The sequence below is a fragment of the Cydia splendana genome, chromosome 21 (assembly GCF_910591565.1).
Source record: "Cydia splendana chromosome 21, ilCydSple1.2, whole genome shotgun sequence".
NCBI lineage: Eukaryota > Metazoa > Arthropoda > Insecta > Lepidoptera > Tortricidae > Cydia > Cydia splendana.
This window is the reverse complement of record NC_085980.1, coordinates 7012159-7033817: the sequence shown is the minus strand read 5'-3', so window position 1 is coordinate 7033817 and position 21659 is coordinate 7012159.

Genomic DNA, 21659 nt, shown 5'->3' with positions numbered 1-21659 from the left:
AGATTGTTAACCAAGGGTTGAAAGGCACCCATTTCTGTCGAGGTAGTTTGGCGCTCGAACGCAGTGAGAGCGCCAATAGTCCGAGACGGAAATGGTGCCTTTCACTCGAGTTAAACACTCTACTTTTCATATCGAATGCGAGGAAACCAAGCAAGACAAGGCAATTTCGCAAAATCAGTAATTGAAGTACCTAATAGACCTACGGCCATGTTTTTTTCCCTTAGGACTTACTTGCAATCGGAGACTTTACATGTGTGAAGATTAATAACCCCTAGCGAAAATCATTTAGATTGCAATATTTACGAGAACTCACATTTTTTAACAAATTGCAGTAATTTTAAAATTATTAGTTCATTACAGTATGAAAATCAGCGGGATTGCCTCTTACTTTTTAATTTTATACTTTTTCGTTCTAAAAGCCGCAACGGACTACCGGACCGCACCACGTAATAACATAATAAAAGTATTTTAAATGTTAAATAACAATTTAATTAATAATATAAGAAATTTTTATGTTGTATTTTATTTTATTTTCATGAATATAGTGCTAAATAACTTTAAAAACCAATTTAATATCGTACAAACGTTTAACTGTGGCTGTATAAGATTCTGCCTTTGCTCATTTACGCAAGTGTAAGGTTTAAAAAAATATTTTTGGTGTATTCCTTTTGGTTCCCGCCTTATAAAATCGAGTAAATAGAATTCAACGAAAGAAATCAAGAATAATTTTTTGTTTTTAACAATTTACTTACATCATTTTTTATAAAAAAATGATCAACGTGGGATTAGTAAAATGAAACAATTACCAATTGTTCCAGGCGAGGAAATAAAGACACTATTTTTCCATTTTGTTCCCACCCAGTTGTTCGTGGGACGGGGACGCAGAGGAGTACACCACTTTTCTGCGCTAGAGCATAAACGTATCACTTTCTGCGCACCTTTTAGAACAACAACGACCCACTTTCAGAGCATGAGACATGAAAAGACTAAAGCATTACACAGATAGTCTTCTCACAAAATTTACTTACGTTTGACAATACAAACTAAATTTAAATTTGTCGAGAGACAAGGTAACTATGCCAAACTTTAAATATTAAAACATTACTAAGTACCATGTGAAATTTGGATAAAAGAGCTAACTTACTAAATTAGTTAGTTAAAATAAGCTACCATTGACAAATGCAAAAGCTAGCACCACCATGAAAGAAAAGAAAGTCATACATGAGCGCACCACCACTGACACTTCACTTTAACAGCGCTGATGTTTCCGACAACTTGTGCTTATCCGGAGAAGGGGCTCACCAGTGTCCCTCTCGAAGATGGATACTTGTTCAAAGCAGAGCACACAATTATCCCTCTCGAAGATTCACACCAGTCCAGGCTACATTACAGCAACTTACATGTCAATGTATTATATATCTAAGTCATGTGGTCGCCCACTGCCACATTGGCATCCTTCTATATCCTTATGACCAAAGAACAATCAATTCAAAGCTGTGCCCTCAATGCGAGGCAAACCAGGCAAGCTAATGGTCTATAGCAAGTGCAGTCTTAGCAAATAGAGTAGCAGCGTGAGACTCGCAAGCGAATAAACAATCCGTCTTCGAAACCAAGCTTCCAAAGTTCATGGTTCACGTTGAAAAAAAATACAAAGTTAGGTTAAGCAAGCACGTTGACGTTGACAGCCCCTTTGTACAGTGTAACCGAGAAACTTTTAGGTTACCTTCTTAAATGGTTGCCATCACGAGTATCGCGACACGCGGCCCTCTTTGTGTCGGCCGGAACTGCTCGGAACGCGATCCGCCATGCTGCCAAATCAACCACTTTCTTGACCGCTATTTTGCGCAGGGCGTACGCTACTCTGGGCCAATAACCTATTGGAAATTGTGCCTCGCAGAGCGCGGCGGAGTGGTTGATGGGATATTAAATTATAGACGGATTTGGAGAACTCACTTTTTAATAATATTTTAACTACAAAGATAGCTACGTGCTTACATGAGGACGGCTTGAGACAGAGAGAGGTCACACAGAGGACAGTATAATTTTTTGACATTGACAGATGTCACTTTATGTTACAGGCTAAATAGATAACTGTATTTTCTTTAAAGGGTGTACATACATTCCAACTTTCCAACAACCTACCTCTGGATAGAAACATCCATAACTCAGGAACAAAATATCTGTGAGAAACACACAAAGATATGCCCTTACCCCGATTTGATCCGGGACCTCCTGCTAAGTAGGCAGGGTCACTACCGATTAAGCCAAGAAGCAGTTATTGGGCCTATGTACCTATTCTGTCAAGCAACCATTCTGTCAAGACTAGCCGACTAAGCAGAAGAAAGACTGCCAATCCAGTTAAACACATCGTCGAAGCGACGGTCTGCACGATACCATCGCTATGCTGCTCTCCCAAGTTAAAAAGTCTTATCTTACTCCAAGACTGTTTGACGACACGACATTTGGTTCCGCGCAGTAGTAACTGGACAACTAATATAATTGATGGATTATTTGTCGCTGTGCACGCGCCGTTTCTTTTGGAGTTTAGTGATTGGTTTGCTTGATTAGACGTTTTAAAACCTGTATACATACACCTATACCTTTATCTACTTTACGACTTCTACAAACGATGCAACAAGTGGCATGCGGTTTTAGATAATTCCGGCTGAGTAGGGGTAACGAATTCAATCGACCGATCAAATGCCGCAATGCGTTTATCGGTCACGTTTATAGAGGCCATCATAACACCAAGTCTGCAGAGTTAGCTTGGTCCGACTGTACAGTCGAAGTCAAATATAAGTTTACATTTTTCGCCTTATAATACAAAAGAGTAAGGTGCAAAAGTGTAAACATATCTTTGACGTCGACTGTATACGTAACGAAATAGAGCAAGAATAAGCAGGTAGGACCTAGGTAATAATATATAGTCTGGCAAACCAAATCCTCCTCAAAAATATAGAGTCTGTGCTGTCTGTGGGGAAAGAGAAGAGTCGTTGTTTGTATTGGTTCCCATACATTCCACTCTTCTCTTTCCGCACAGACTCTACGAGTATTGCAGGCCGTATTAAATAAGTACGTCTAGAACGTTTTTTTACACCTACGTACGTTGTAATTAAAAAAAAGTAAACTGCCTAGCAATCACAGATATTACTCTGTTGACAATCTTGTCATGTCAGTTTGTTTCTAAAGATTATATTTGTTTTTGTATTTTTGTGTTGTGTGTAAAATGTTTAACAAAAGTGATTGTCCGTGTAGATGTTTTTGGGGTCCATATCCGACGCTACTCCGAGCTAGCCAGTAAATCCTCAATAAAGTAAGTAAAAACATGTTTTATCTACTTATGCCATGTAGTCTGTTCGAGATCCTGAAAACGGTGAAAAATAGAGATACTACTCCTAAAAATACGTGTGATACGTCATTAGATTCGTCATGATGCCTAGAAAAATATATTCGAAGCGAGTATTAGCACACAAAAAATATCAAAAGCTATAAGCAAAAAAAGGGGGAAAAAAGTAGATATTTTTTATTTCCCCAATATCTCTAAAAGTATTCATATTTAAGAAACGGAAATTAATATTATAAAAGAGGAGGATATTTCCAATAAGACATTCCATACTTGCAGAACTGTATCTCCATTATTTATACTTTTTATTCAACGCTGAACACAGCCCTCCGCGCCTCATTTTCGGGACATGCGCGTGGCGTGAAAAAGCGACGGTCTAATGAGGTATCACGCGTATTTTTAGGAGTAATATCTCTATTTTTCACCGTTTTCAGGATCTCGAACAGACTAATGTAACTATTACGTTTTGATGATGCAGCTGCCTGTATTTTTGATATTTGCGGTATCAAAGCAGTCGGCAGTAATGTCGCGCTACAACTGCAGTAGGGGAGACCGAGGTGAGTTATGACAGAGGAGAGTTGTGACATTGTCGATTATTTGGAATCTAATAACTGTTAGCGAGCTCGCAACAGTGTGCGTTTGTTAGCTCGTAACTTGAACTAACAAACGCGCGCTATTGCGACCTAGTTTTTTAACCGACTTCAATTTCATAGAAGAAGGAGGTTCTATATTCGGTTGTGGCTATCTTTTTTTTTTCTATGTACGTTCACCGATTACTCCGATATCCGTAGTCCGATTTGAGTAATTCTTTTTTGTTTCAAAGGAGCTACCTCCGAGTTGGTCCCATTTTAATTTGGTTCTGTTCTGATGATGGGATCCATGAGGAATTGAGGGAACTCCTCAATTTTTAAAGGCACATGCATGGTGTTTTGGGCGTTTTCTTAAGCAACTCGAGCATTTTCTCCCGGAAACCACCAATTTGATGAAGTAGACCTGATGATGATGATTATTTTGATGATAATGATGATGATTTCTTTAAATGTAAGTATGTTCAGCGATTACTCCGGCACCTGTGATCCGATTTGAGTAATTCTTTTTTTGTTTGGAAGAAGTTACCTCCAAGGTGTTTCCGTATTATTTTTGGTTCTGGTCTGATGATGGAATCCATGAGGAATTGAGGGAACTCCTCAATTTTTAAAGGCACGTGTTAAGTGATTTCGGGGTTTTCTAAAGTAACTCGAGCATTTGCTTCATTGACATATTCGCTAACGTCTTATGCATCTAAATGTAACTTTTTATGCATCTCGCACACACTAAGGTTAGTACGAGCAAGATGCATAGGAAGTAAGCTACAAACATGCTAGCGAATATATCAATGTCAAACTCGTGGTAAGCTGGTAAGGCTACTGATCGGGGGTTAGGGTTAGGAGTTAAGGAGTCAGGGATTAAGGGGTCGGCGAATGGCGGTTGAAGGGTTGCTGGTTCAGGATCGAGGGGTTCCTGGATCAGGGGTTGATGTGCTGTGAGGTTGAGTGATCGGGGGGCTGAGGGATTGGGTCAGTGGCGGGGCGGGCGGATGGATTTAGCTGACAGGAATTATAATTTCCTAGACGGACTCGAGAAAATTCCTGATTACATATTTACTAAAGTAATAGGTACACGAATTTAGTGTTATACATGATCCTGTTTTTCATTCATGCGTCGCGCTCTTAACAATGCATTAAAACTAAAAATGGTAAAATAAAAAACTTTTTACAAAAAAAATGAAACCGACTTCAAAAAGGATGAAATAAAATATTATCCTTTTTTATGTCTATGCGTTACCAATTGATATGTTTGAAGTCGGTGCCAAGCCAAGTAGTAACAATACCAGTCAAAAATAATCAGCTTTATGGCTATAAATCCCATTAGAACTGTACTAATAACTATTATAAATGTCTAAAGAAATCTGTCTGCCTCTTTGTCGCCTTTTCATGGCTAATCAACTGAACCGCTATAGGTGAAATTTGGCAAGAAGGTAAATTCCTTGAATTATTTTATATTTTGAAATGTAGTCCTCTGGATAAGGGACGGGAAATAACTCAGTCCCAATCCCACACTTGCGTGCTATAGACTGTTCGAGCATTAGTAAGAAATGCTCTTTAAAAAATACGACGGCAAAAAAATGCATTTATATTTACACTGATGTGTCGATAAATATGGTACGGACTGCGCCAAGAAGGTTTGATCGTGCGTTCTGAGGTCCACTCGACGTCCATGATATGTTTACACTTTTGCACCTTACTCCTTTGTAATAAGGCGAAAAGTGTAAACATTTTTAACGTCGACTGTACCTATAGAAAGTACGTTCATTGTCGTCGTGTAAGGCAATCCAACGTAGGTAAATCCTTATCGAATCGCACCAAAGTCATGGTATGCTTCAAAATTTGGCTTGGCACCGACTTCAAACATATCAGTTGGTAACGCATAGACATAAAAAAGGATAATATTTTATTTCATCCTTTTTGAAGTCGGTTTCATTTTTTTGTGTAAAAAGTTTTTATAGTTAATAGATTCCAAAAGATCGACTATGTCACAACTCTCCTCTGTCAAAACTCACCTAGGTCTTCCCTAGTAATGCTGGTGTATTCTTAATTCGAACGCTTACTTTAATGGATCTAATTACCTATATTTGATTGTGGCAACTCCAGCCAGCAGTAAAGTCTCGGACCAGGGCCAATATGGAAAAAACTGACTGGGAGGGAAATACTATAATATATTAGGACTAAGGAGTCTATTAGGACTAAAATTCACTCACCCACCTATTTTGTGATGTTACTTATACAATGAAAAGTTGAAAACTATCTTTTTGATGAAAAAAATAGGTAGGTATAGCCGGTCAAACAAGTGTGTCAGTAGCAAAAGGCGCTAAATTCAAATTTTCTATGGGACGATTATCCTGCGCGCCGTTTTTTTATTTTGCCGCTTTTTTCTACTGACGGAAATGGCTTGACACGACTATATCAATGCATTTTCGCAAGTGGTGCTGGTAGCCGATGTTATGCATGTTACAATGGAAATGTACAGTACCTACTAGTACTACTAGTAGTAATGTAGGTACCTACAATTCATCGATTTTTGCTCGTCTACGGAACACAATGAAACTTCTTTAGTAGCTACCTTCCTACATATTTATCAAGTACCAGAAGGCTATCCAGGTTATTATAAAATACCCAGACATGAAGCACAAAGACGTTCCGTGAATGGCATGGCATCTACAGTTGTCATAAAACCATTAGGCCTTTGATTTACACAAACCTCTTTATCAGCCACGTAAGACGGGAGCTTGTTATTACATCCGAATTGTATTTCATCGCTAGATGACAGTTGATACGGCGCCAAACTTATGTCATCTGTCAAAATACATGTTAACAGTGCGGCCGATGAGACGCGGCGATAAGAAGCATGAATAATATTATACCGAGGATGTGACAGCCATGCTACCCGTCATTTTACGACATTGTTTATACGCGGTTAATGATATGGCTCATTTGAATGCGTTGGTGGTCTGGCTGGATAGAAAAAAAACAAAAGTTTTTTTTAAACGGGAAATGTTTTGACTTCAAGTTTCGGATGTATTAATTGAGCAAAACTCAGATCGCTTTTTGCTTTCTGTTCGTCGAATGCAGGAATGCAATTAACAGTTCGCGTAGCTGATCAATTTTATTAAGTAAATGAGCGCTGTTGGCAATTGAATGTGATTTTACGAGAACATTGTTTACAAGGCTTCGTGCCAAGGGGCAGCGACGCCACATTAGCGCGCGCTTTCGAAAATCGAACTGGAAAAAGAAAAAAGGCGGGAACGAAATAATTATGCACGTTCCGTTTCGTAATGGCGACGCGCTACCGTTTCCCTTTTAATAGCTCGCTTGTTCTCAGAATTTAATTACGCTGCGCCCAGATTAGCTGACGCGTTCCGTTTTGTTAATAACTCTTATAATGGATGACGCTGTGCATTTTGTGCATTTATTGCCACACTTTATTAAATCCATAGATCATACGAGATTTATCATAACGCCACAAAAAATGACACATGACTCACGGACTATTGTTTGGATTTACACGAAACCATTTTGTTTTAATCTGTCATCTGAAATGGATCCTCAAATTTTAATATTAATAATTCAATAACGAGCCCTCAAAAACAAATTGTCTAACCGATAAGACAGTGGTCGATACAGACGAACAAAACGTAAACGATTCAGCCTTAATAAGAACCGGAGCCAGAGATGAACACAAAAGAAAAAGATAACCGCCTATTGTTTTTTTATCATGTTGTCAATATCGCGCGGCCAAATTTTCAATATTGGAATGCCACGATTCGCCAATAAGAAGCTGGGAAGAATTGATTTATTGTCCAATTAGCGTCGGTCAGGTGTGCCAACTGCCAAGATAGCATCAGACTGGCCAACCTAACTCGGTTGGAACTACTATTTCTTTTGGCGCGTTCAGCTTAAATGGCATATTGGAATCAAAAAAGAACCTTTACACCATGCTGGCTGCTTTCTGGAAGGCCATTTGAAATTCTGATTGCGGGGTGAGGGTCGCTTGAGTGGAAATCGATTTGAATTAATTGTGGAGCTGCTTTTTGTACGAAGGAACTTTAATTTGATATGAATTATTTCTAAATCGTTGCTCGGTAAAAACAGACATCTGTCGGCAATTAAAGACATATGTTTATTTATACATTTCGTTCAACTAGTTCCTAACTGCTCTTCCTAAAAATGTGCAAAGTCCCTACAGATTACCTAACTTTGCAAGTAGTTAAATGCATCATTATCGTTGTGTTAGCTTAAATAGGAAAATTATTGTTAATTTATGAGAGTCATTAGTTTTTCATTCCCATAATTTTGGCACTAACGTTTCTGTTTTTTTTTTCATTTAAAATTAAGTACAATATCTATTGAATTTATATTAAAACGTCCTACTACGCGTAAATTTAATTAACGAAATAACAGCCTCCTACAGACGTTTAGAGGCTAAGTAAATTAATTCATAATATAATAAAAATTCCTTCTTCCATAACAACAATATATTTCCTGATCACAATATTCCGTTACAGTTCAATCTCCAATCACCTCACTTCACAATCGTCCTCCCTTCGGCTCTCCCCGCAACCGAATGCCCGTTAACCGCCATGCCAAACTACCTTCTATTTAAAAGGGTATTTAAATTTATTAAATTATAGATTGCCAATGATTATTCAACTCTTTATTTCATTAAATCTGTTTCTAATATACTTGGTCAAGCAGATCTTGTCAGTAGAAAAAGGCGGCAAATTCAAATTTTCTATGAGACGATATCCCTTCGCGCCTACATTTTTCAAATTTTCCGCCTTTTTCTACTGACAAGATCTGCTTGACCAACTATAATTAGTAATTTTAATGAATCTTACAATAATTACCTATTATAGGACAATCTTACACAAACCGACCTAGTTCCTGTATGTGTTTCCCTTTTCCCACAGTTTGTTCAATAAGGCTTGTGTTGTGGTGTCTCTCTACATACCTTACGAAGCCAAAAATGGCAAAAATACAAGAAGCCAACAAAGTTTAATCGAAGAAAATAACCGCCATATACGTTCCGTTACACTCATTTATCGTAAATGAAAGAGCCATGATCCCAAACATGGGGCGACAGTGATTTCATTTGGCGTTAATAGCCGGGATTGGGTTACAGGGGAGAAATCGGGAAATTAACTTCCAGACATAATAACATAATGGCTTTGTAATCCATATTGGCTTGGAGATAGTTTGGGGTTATTGCATTATCGTTTTATCGTAGATATATGGTTATTGCTGAACTTAGTGTTGGTGAATTTATGATTTTAACTGTCAGTTCATATGATATAATAACGGTAGAGAGTACATTAGACATTTTGTACTTTACAGTCATTAGACTGCATGTGTGTTTGTGTTTACGTCATTTGTATTTGTCAGTTTACACACACACACACACACACACATTCACAGTGGGTCACATTAATCAGTTTCAATTAGGATTAGGTATAAATATTTCAGATTAACGTACTAGTTAAAGCTAAGTAATTCTAATTTAATTATCTACAACTTAGCCAGTATTATAAGCTTGACTTAGGCAGTTCTTACAATAACATTCAACATAGGAACATTGCAATATCCGTTGCAGTTTAAATTTAAATGTGGAACAATGCTGTTCTGTGGCTCTTCCGGTCGCGTTTCATTAGCGAAACTCATGTTCTATGAAATGTTGCCAGTTAGAATATCTACACTACACAGACCTAGGTTAGTATAGTTTGGCAAGAGTCAGTTGTCAGCGGAGCACATGTTAGAGAGAGTCATACAGTCTTTTTGTAATAACCTCAAAAAGAGGGATGAGTATAGCTTTTATAATCCGTTGTTACTGACAAAATTGGTTTGCCAGACTATATCAAACAGTTACGTAATAGAACCTTGTGACGACATGACATCTCATTGTTGTGCTTTTGTATTGATTAAAACAATAGTTCCAACTACCTATACTAACTTTAACATAATAATTAATAAGATTTATACTTAAGTAAGTATTTCATAGACAACAGCGCAAAATTTTACTACTTACAGAATACAGATCCAACATAAATATTTCCATAGTTGCTACACTATTAGAAAACGATTTACTTAGCAGCCAGCGTATTGAATGGCGGCACAGGAATTGTCTGCTGATAGTCGATAAATCCCTGTGGCATTTGACGCAATGAACTGCAACCACCATTCAGAAACATTATCAGAGTTGCCCATGTTAATATTATTCTCAATATTCTGCCAATATTGCCAGTAACGAACTTTTAAGTGGCCCCAATATCGAAGTTATAAAATACGTGACCGTAAAAATATAGCAGACATTCGCCCCGAAATTTTGATGTCGTTTGTATCACGCGCGAAAGTTATCGTTAAAGGTTTCGTCGCCCTATTACACCGTACCCCCTATTACCTAAACCGTAGCCACATGCTAGAAAAAGACAGTAACACACCACCCCCGCCGCCCCTCGCAATAAATGTGCGGGAAAGAAAGAGACGTAGTAATAGCCGGAAATTAGCACTCGTCTATCTTTCATTTTACACCCCAAATTTTCTTATTCCAATTTCCTCTCGCAACGAGCGATTCCATTCCACGCAGCCTACGTACAAAAGGAAGCACGCGGCGAAAAAGCTCGAAATCGCGTCAAGTGAAGTTCTAAATTCAAATAAATGTATGCGGGTGATTGAGCCGTTCTAAATTTGAACGCGCTTTAGAACACTCTGTCATTTGAAATGAGTCATTTTCTGATAAGAATGCCCTATTGGCTGAGACGTGTGCCGCGGGCTCTCGATAATGCCATTTCCGAACGTAGATAGCGTATAACTTGGGTGTCGGGTTTTTGCTCGAGTTTTAATAATAAAGCATAGGGGGAGAGCGGCCGAGATATGGAAATGAGCGTGTGGAGGAGAGGAAATTTGAATTTATACACCAGCTAGTTTTATTCATGAGGGTGAGAGAGATTACGGCGCGGTTCGAATATGATGTCCATTTTTTATACGAGTTTGACAATGCGAATTAAGCGCGCGTGAACACATTTAATTGTGTAGCTTTGGGTTTGTAGTTGGTAAAGGAGCCGCTTTTTGGGTGCGTGGGAATAGGTGGCGGTGTGTTATATAGTGATGTAATCTTTCAAGCCATTTGCTTTGACAGTAGAGGTTATTGAGACTCATTGCTGCGGTCAATGGTCATATTTCAGATTTTTTACGGAATTTGTGTGGGAATTTGTAGAGTAGTGTGAACTCTGGCTGTTCCTTTTATCATACCTCTTGGCTAATAATGAGCTTGAAAGCCTTTTATATAGGTATTTATTTTTAGGGAAATGGACACGACTATCAATATGAATTAATACTAATGTCAGGAAATGAGAGACAGGAGATAGATAGGTATTTGACAATTTGATAGACGTACGTTTTAGGCAGTTATTTATATACGGTGGCCAAAAAATAAGTGCATTCCCGGTCCAGGGAGGTTTTGGGATTATACTGAGCAACTTTTACTATGGGACCAACCCCGAAATCGCGAAAAAAAATTTACCCATAGAAAATGGACCAGCCAAAATGAAACAGTCAAATTTTTTTTTTCGCGATTTCGGGGTTTGCCCTATAGTAAAAGTTGCTCAGTATAATCTGTATAATCCCAAAACCTGACTGACAATGGGAATGCACTAATTTTTTGGCCACCCTGTGTAAATATGTTAAGAAAAAGTTTACTTACACCCAGTTTTATACCTACTTAAGGCCAGGTGGAATTATTTTGCCTATTAATATAGGCAAACAATATAAATGTAGAGTAAGTACAGAAATTGTACAAATTGTACAAAACCTCTACAGGATAAGTAGGATATACCTATCCCTTTTGGCAGTGTTTCTTGTACCAGTATTTCTCGACCGGCCTGGCTTTAGGTTAATCCTGTTATCGCATTACAAGTAGGGTGTACATACTTACGCCCTTTTCAATGAGGCAAAAGATACTTTAAAATTGGAGTACCTATTCTTAAATGCCCTCCACTCTTTTAAGGTTATATTGTAAGTACTAAGTATAAGAACTCTCAAAAAGGGTGCAGATAAAATGTCGTAAAATTTGTTTCTATATCACACGCAGTCCATAAATTATAAAAAAAACAAAATTGATTTAAATTTTACTGCTTTTATAGCACTCACTCAGCAGGTATCGGCTCACAACTTAATCCATTGATACGCCTAACTTTTATTTCTTTCACACCATAATGTTCACTATCCATTTTTTTAGTTACACCCCCATTCAAGAGCGAAGTCCATAAATAATAAACATTCAACAAAACAAATTTTTATCATTCGAAACTCCATGGTACAGGTGGAAAAAACGTTCATTCAGTATCATTGATTTCATTCATTCATTCAGAATGCGAAAGTAGATTGGAACGTTAGTGAGGTAACTGGGTAGTTAATTTATTATGTCTTCATTCATCCCTTGGGATCCCAGAATGTGATGATGAATTTGATATTTTATTCTAAAGAACGATATGGTGTCGTAAAATGGACAACTCATAAGTTTTTGTACGAATTTTTGTCGAGAGCTTTTAATGCTTTTTTGTAACTTAGAATATAAATGTGCTAGTTCAATTATGTTAGGTACAGGGTTACCTATGCAACATAATTGAACTTGCACATTTATAGCATATTTATATTAGTTCAATTATGTTACCTAGGTAACTTTCACATTTATAACTGTTAAGTTATCAGTTTTTTTGGTAATTTGGTTTGCTGATTTATTTAATTTCTAGTCAAAAATATGTGCTCAAAATTAATAACATCTAAAATATCAAATCAGCCTCGAGTCAAAAATATATCATTGAAAATTTCGACTGTCTAGCTATTACGGTTCATGAGATACAGCCTGGTGACAGACAGACGGACAGTGGAGTATTAGTAATAGGGTCCCGTTTTTTACGCTTTGGGTACGGATCCCTGAAAAACAAATGATTGAATGAAATAACGAGATTTTTAGGGTGGAGAAAAAGTTTCCGAACTACAATGCTGTTTGATAATTAAATAGGTACCTATATGATGCATTAAATGGGACCCAAACAGTAAGCGTAAATGGGTTAACAAAACGCCCTCTATTTGCGTTGCCTTGAGGGTAAAGATCGAAATAACAATTGAAACAACTTCAGTACAAAAAGTGCTAGTAAAAATTCTTAACTAAGTACTTGAAAAAATGCTGGCTAGTTATCTGAACATGTTTACCGTTTATAACAACCATAATGAATGTGATGCTGGCAATCATAATTACAATGCAATTATTGGCATTATGGCCGAATGCTATCTTGAGATAAAGTCAATTACAATAATTAATTTCGCTCTTGCAATTTCTTGCACTGTGCGTTATGAAATTGATATTTTATTTAGTCTTCATTGGAATTCTGAAAATAATTACAATAATACTCGAACAGTCTAGTGCATTCTACCACATAGTATCTGGTCCTTCGAGCCGGATACGAACTAGCGACCTATGGATTACGGTCTTTGAGACCTATACATACGGGGAATTATACTCTGAATGGCTCTTCTTAAAAGTTTTCCAACCTATATATACCTATGAAAAATGTAGGTGATTGTTCGCATCGGACACGATAACAACGGTTAAACGTAGAAAAAAGAAAACAAGATAAATTACTAGTTCATTAGTAATTACCGACATACCTACTAATTTTTGATTAATATGTACAGCTTAACCTCGTAAATAATGGTCATAAATAACCACAATATTATATGCCATGCAGGTGGCATGACCACATAAACTATATTGTGAAGCGTCTAGGAAGTGCATGTTATTCACTAAAATCGATGGCTAAACTTAGCGATAAGCAAACCCTGAGAACTATTTATTATTCATACGTAGATAGTATAATCAGGTATGGCATTGAAGTATGGGGCAATAGTCCAAGTGTAAATAAAATTTTACTTATGCAAAAAAAATGCATACGCTTCATTGAAGGTTACTTCCCTGAAACGCATAGGCATCTTTTTATAAAGAACAACATACTTACAGTAACTGCATTATATATATACCAAATCTGTTTATTTGTTCATAAAAATTTAAGCTCATATGAATCCAAAAAAGAATGTGAGAGATACCCGCTTCGCCGCAATTTAGATCTTGTGCTACCTGAATCACACTTTGCATACTATAAGAAAAGCATCAACCACATCGCAATTAAAATATATAATAGTCTTGACATAAAAATTAAGGATTCCAATAATGTTAAAGAGTTTAGTACGAATCTTAAGACATATTTAATAAGTAGACCATTCTATAACCTGGACGAATACTTTGGTAAGATATTTGATTAACATAGACCTTGGAATTGCATTAATTTTATCTTGATTTTTATTGTTTTGGACTGTTATTATAATTGTTTGTTGAATCTTGTGATGTGTTGTATTAATCTGTATAATTATTCATTTGTATTCTAATGACATTATCAATTTTATTATGTGCTATCTATTTTCTATATTTTTGACATGTTTTTAAATTACTTTATTTTTTTCCTGTTTTAACTTGTTTGATACTGTGTATCCACTACTGCATGGACTATTCCTTATTCGCAATAAAGATATTGAGTATTGGGTGTTCAGGACTAAGCTGAGAGTGACTAATTTTCTGCTGCTGTACCAATTTGACAGCTAAATGAATGAATGAACGAATGACGTAGTTAACCATTATTTCCTAGTCTTTGACAGCACTGCTATATATTGTAATGGTCCTCGTACGGTATAGGCCATGTCATTTTTAGGTTGTTTAATATACATTATACGTGCCAAAAATTTCCTCTTTAGATTTTTCATTTAGCTACTAAATTTGAATGAGCACGAGCCCGCTTTTTCCAAAAACGTTGGATATTCAGAAGGATTACGAGTACAAGTCTCATTTAACATAACCGCGTACTTCTAAACGATGCCTTTTAAATAATAGGTTTTGGAAACAATTCGTTCGGAGAAATGAAAATGCGGTAAATTTAATTAAACATCGGACGAAAATGCTATCACTCGTGTATGATGTGTAGATATATTATATTCGCGTACGAAAGTATAACGCGATGGCATACAAGAAGTGTAGAAAACTCGACAACCTGACAAATGTGGTATAATATTTTTATTGCCACTATTAACAATCGTGAAAGCCAAGTAATCATTACTGTAATCTGTTCTCAAACCAAGTTAGCAAAATCTACAAAGAAAAGGTAGCAATTTCACATTAATTACTAGCTAGAGTTTAATCAGCTACATTGTCTCGCATTGAAATCGTTTGCCGTTTTTAAGTTCACACATTATAAACGACTAAGTTCCACTCGTGCCTTTATTATTGTCGTTGAAATGGCGGTTTGTACTTTGTATTATTAAAATACTTGGGGAATCGTTTTTAATTGCCTTTCGTCTGACGACAGCCATTTTTATTAATTACTCGTCCGTCGCCATGTTTGGACTAGTGTTGTCATACTTGCACAAGTTTTTTGTCTCCATAAGTTTTATTGGCACGCCAATTTCGTAAGGTTAATGTTGCCAGTTAAAAGTAATTTTGGGCAGGATCGGTCATTGTTAATTGTCAGCACGTAGCGAAGCGTTTTTAGGGTTTTCAAGTAGTTGATGTTTTACTCTTCAAGGCATTTTTTTTGCCGAATAGTATTAATTTACATTGTAACGGTCATGGTTATGAGCTTGAGTTACGACTATTCATGTCGAATAACACTAAATTTAATGCTGAAATTGTTTTACTTTAAGGTAAATACCAAGTGAATAAAATGTAACAGAAACATTTATTTATTTATATTTTTAATGCGTAAGGCCAAATGGCATTCTTAATCAGTCAGAGCACCTCATCAACTACGAGTCCTCTACGACTATTAAATAGGCAAAAACTCTTATCGAAAGCCAATATACTTAGTTACATCTAGCACTAGTTATAAATACGTAAAATAAAGATATAGGTACGTTTACACAATTATGAATTATACAAGACACTATTTCCCAAATCTCTCCCTCAAAAAAAATTACAAATGCCAAATTACTGACCATTTATTTCTCAGAAAAAACATTCTATTGTCAAAATACCTCTGCTGAGTCATTCTTTTTAGTTCATTCACTCACTCATTCACTGGCGAGCGCGAATCATTCTTTCTGACGTGTAGCTGATAATTATTTTGCCATTCCAATGTCAATACCCACTGATAACTAGAATGGATATTTTATGAAGTTCGCACTTAGGTTCTGTTTGGACTTTTGGTGTTCCGTGTTTTTATTAAGTAAGTACATAGTTTTATTCTGCTACTAAGTTATTAGGCACTGTAATAATATAAGCGCATGAACATCTAAGTTCTATTAGTCTTATTGAACCATGATAAAACGTTGTTGTTGGTTGTATTTTTTTACATAAATATGCATGTTCCACTGTAAGCTCAGGCTCACTAGCCTTAGTGAGCTCATGCCTAAGAGTTTATAGTAAATTTGTTCTAAAGAACACTACAAAAAAAAATGCTTTATTGGAATCGAGGCAAAGGCAGGGAGGTTTGATTGATCGTTAAATTGTGGTATTATATTGGCATTGCATTGATTGGCTTCTAATTCCGTCAATTGTTATGTTTAAGTAGATGTAAAAAAAACCCTTTCAATGTTGAAACGAGCATTAAGAGCCAACGGGAGTGGTAATTTCTCCATACAAACGTACTCCTCGTTTTCCTCCGTGGTTTTTGAAGCTAGAGCAATGATTTTTTCAACACAGATTAATATTGTCAATATCTGTGTCGAACCGTTTTGCTTTTTTTGATATTTTTGTTTTTTAAGGCGCTAGAGCCCTTCAAAAATGGCCAAAATGGCCTAATTGACTATGCCGCAATGAGAGGCGTGGCATTCAAAACTGATATCAATTAGCCAAAAAAGCAAAACAGTCCGACACAGATAATTTCATAATCATTTAGATTTCCAAATTTGGTTACGATTGGTTAAGTTTTGGAGGAGGAAACAGAGGAGTACGAAACCTCGATTTTTGAGATTTTTACGCAGGATTTTTCGCCTTGTCCTTATCGCACTACTTTTAGGTGCCGCTTCCGTTAGCGAGACGGGTATATTTACCTAAAATATTTAAAACTCAGCTCCTGTTTCGTCTTAAAAACAATCCGGACCCAATTTGAATGTACCTACGGAACCTCCTTCACCATGGTGAGTTATAAAATATTCAACACGAGATGATAAACGGTTTGCACAGGCTTCACAATTCATTTCGCAATACTCTTCCGAGAAGATAACATTAGGCCATGTTTTGACGATGGCTACCCACAACGCTATTTACTTTTGAATTATTACTGGCAGTTACAAACGTTACTATTTTATTTGGAATATGTTCATTCAGAAATAGAAACTTTTTTTAAGGCGTGATATGAATAGAAAAAATAATTGTACTACTTTACAGAACCACTTACTTTTTGACATTTTTTTTATTGTTACTACTTTTACAGTAAACTAGATTAATATATTTTACTCGCATTGTGATTGTTCTCTGTTTTCGTAAGCTATTTGGAATTCATATTACATTTTAGGTGCAATATTTTAAACCATTTTCATCGTTATTATTTTTGGATGAACAATAAAAGAAAATATTTTAATTTAATTATATAACTAAAATTATCGATGTCTCATTTGTCACATTTATTAAATAAATCTGTGAGATAAAGATTGAATGGAAAAGATCTGATCTTTCAAAAATGGAACAGTATTTTAAAGGCGTGAATGTCGTTACACGAAACAACGGAAGGTTTACCATCAACATCAAGTAATCAAAAAACGTCATCAGCCTCTCTCGTTCAATTATGCAAGAGCGATAGAGAGGCAGATAACGATTTTCAATTTTATGATGTTGGCGGTTGGCCCGGCCAATCAGTGCTCCGTTCGAAAACTGGTCGTTTTCGGAATCCGAATTTCGCGAAGTTTCTCCTCATTGTGCCGTGACGCGTCTCATCCATTTTATTGCCAACGAGCGGCTTTGTTTGCAAATGTCTTATTAAATGATTGCTAATAAATACTCTGTGACTGGTATTGTGATTGTGAACCTTTTAAATAATGATCGCTGTAGGATTAATCGAAAAGGCCGAGGATGTAAACGGTTTTTATTATTTGACACTTTGGCACATTCCTACTAGCCATCTTTAAATAGTAGCAAAAAACCTATTTCCATACCTTTTTTTCTTTTAATGTGTTTGGGTGGCAGTATGATCCAGTAACACCGATTGTTAAACAAACTTTGTATTATCTTAAACTTTCGCAGGGGGGATTTTTTATAGAGTTCTACATTAATAAAATAGTTTATCAGTGACTCTATCAAGCTTAGTCTTACTAAGTTATTTTATATGTATGTTAAATAAGGATTAAAGTAGGTACGTTTTTTCAAGAGTTCTCATGATCCTTTGTGTTTTAATGACGTTTTCATCCCCGGTCCCGCATCTTGATCCACCTTTTTTCCCCGTATGCAAAGAAGCGCATTTGCATCCTCCGAAACCACACTCTACCTAATTTGGATGCGTCGGCTATCTCCGAAATCGTTAAAATACACTCACGGTAGCGAGAACGGTACAAAATACAAAACAATAAATAAATAACGAAAACAATAAATATAATTAAAAACGACAAAAAGCGTTCGTCCGCAACGCGGGTACAAACGGTTGCGCGTTCGCGGACGACTCTATATTAACGATACAAATATCGCAGTTAAATCACATTGAAATATGTAACTTAACACAACGATTTAAGATTCCAATTTGTTTGCTAGCGGACCATATCCGTCCAACATTTTGTCACCGGCACGTCATGATTTGGAAGCCTCCTCATTAGAGATTTTTATTTTAAATACTGGCCGCAGGGTCGAGAATCCCGCGTTCGATTTTCGAATTCAAAAATGGAATTTAAACGAGATGACATTTCTTTATTGGACGGACGCGAATCTGGCGGCTCTCGCTCATTAAGCTACAGGAATAGAGATGAGAATCGCGTGCTCGGAGAAATCAAATTTGACAGATTCCCGGATTTCATTCGTTCTATGAGGACAGATTAAAACTAGGGTAGGGGTGTTGGGCTTTTCTCTACTACAACCAGTCTAAGAAAGCTCAAAGATTACGTATCTTTTATGTATCCCAAAGTCACAATTAAATTGGTTTGGCTGAGCGTCGACTCGTTTATGTAATAAGAACATAAGGCTAGGTCCTAATAGGGCGGCAGCGTTATTCGGACTTGTCGCGTTGTCCAAAATTTATTGCACCAATTAGTAAGATCCACGTGAAGGGGTTATCTTATGGCTCGATCGCACTATTTGGGAGGTAATGGTCGAATTTCGTGGAACGCTGGATCATATTTTTTTTTCACAACTGGTAGAATTTTCGGAAGCGAGAATCTAACAAGTTAATTGGATAGGGGCATTCTTGAGCACATGTGTAGGTGCTTTGGGTCATTACGATCGATTAATTAGGATGCTGCTGTATTGGGAGATGTTGCGATAAGCTTCATATCTTGGATTTCATTGAGTGATTTAAATTATACCTTAAATATTCTACTTGGATCAAAGAGAGATAGGTATGATCTAGCTGACGCTAGAGATTTTTAAATTGAGAGCAGAAGACTTTTGAGTTTTGACACAATTGAAGGTAAGCAATAGTATTTTTTTCAACGGTGACTGCGACTTTCCTGTGGATCTTATAAAACAAACGGATTTTTATGCCTTATTTTCGTACTTTATATTTAAAGGCATGTAAAAACCTTCTATTTCTGAAAAAAACTTTTATAATATCCACATAAAAGACGCCAATTTTTGGAACATAATTGGGTGGTTTTTACTGTAGGTACGTGATTGTGTCTTATAATTTGATGTTAACTCGAGGTATCACATTATTTCCGAATTCTATTGATTTCATTTTGCGTGTTTTGTGGCGTTTTCAATCATTGTTAGGGCTCTACCCGATAATAACTAGCATAGGATTTGCGGCATTTGATCGATCGATTGATTTTTTTGCGTACTTACCTAGCAATTATCGGTAATATGAGCAGAGAGGCCCTTAAAGCAGTATTTTACATCTATGTATAGTAAATAAAGTTGGTATTTACATTGTAAACAGCTGCCGTGGATTTAAACGGACAGCCATCGGATTTCCGAAAACCGGGCGGGGACAAAAGCGGAGCGCAAGATGGCGCGATTAGCTGAAACGGTTCGACGGCGTTCAGGCGCGTTCGAGCTTAGTCATTTAATTTGTTATTTATATGTAATTATATACAGCTGTATGCAAATAACAGTCAATCAGTAAATTATGGGAAAATCATAACTTTAGATCAATCATATTAGAAATTTTATTATTATTATTCCGCATTTACTTAACATTAATTCTAAATTAACTGTAATAGAAATAAAAATAAATAAAATAAAATATTTAGCATCATGTAGCTGAGAATTGCTTACAAGTAATAAATGATACAAGGTGAACTAATCATTGCAGATAATCTGTATTCATAAGTTTTTAAGGTACTTAAATGCAATGAAACATAGAGTAGGTACTAGTAAAACTGTGTCACGTTTAAACTTTGCTTAAATAATATTGGATATCATTAAAAAAAATCTTATTGAAACCAAAACTGAAAACCCTCAGTGAAAAATATACAATTGTGTCCAATTATTTCAATTTAGTATCTTGCCCATATTTTCAATCCTCATCTCATCTGCTCCAATCCAATGCTCATCTCGTCCAGAAAGACCTTCAAGAAAAGAGCGTACTCCCACCTTAAAGTCCGGAAACGCACTTGCAATCCCTCTGGTGTTGCAGGTATCCACGGGCGACGGTAATTGCTTACCATTTCACGATTCGTCTGCTCCTTGACTTGAGAACCTCCTCCGTTTTTTTGTGCTCCTCCGCTCCAGCAGTGGGGCGTGTATATTAGACATGATCATGACATTCATGACATAGTAACTACTGTAGATCCAGTGGTAATGTACACACACCGTACCCACACAAGCTTCCTTCTTCATTTAAATATCCCGTAATTAAGCTTCACCATTTAAATAAGCGTAAACATCCCTAAAAAAGCGAACCTCTCTAAAAAAGCAATCCAATAGCATAGTATAAGGACTAGAGACAGTATTCTATCTTCGGAGGTTTAGTAATTCGCGTTAGAGATTTCAAATCACGATGACCCAAGATGATGTAAAATAAACCATCTCGTTCAGTTACAGATCTACTTTAGAGGAGAGAAACTGGCAGGCAAACTATTTGGAAGAAAAGAGAGGAGTACCTATTACGAATCCAGGATACCGGAGTAATAGTGCCCTTGGACTTGGCTTGAAGGTGTTCTGTTGCATACATCTACCCCCCAAGTAGCATGGAAGTGTCGGCAACATCAATATAGCAGCCAATTAAGAACTTAGAGTGATTTAAGGGACGTATAAGAGTGTCAGAAAAGATTTAAGCTGTATAAAAGGTACTTTACAGACATTATACAGCTCAAGCTGTATAAAATCATTATAAAGGATTCTGCGGAAGCATGGGGTGCTTTATCAGAATATAAAAAATCTACTATAAAACTAAAAGTGTTGTGAGAGACTACAAGCTAATTCTATCGTAAAAGCTGTATACAGGCTGTATTGTAGTAACACTTGGCACTTTTAGCTGTACAAAAGTATCTGTCAACTCCGTTTTAAAACATTAAGTGTTATGAAACACTACAAGCTAATT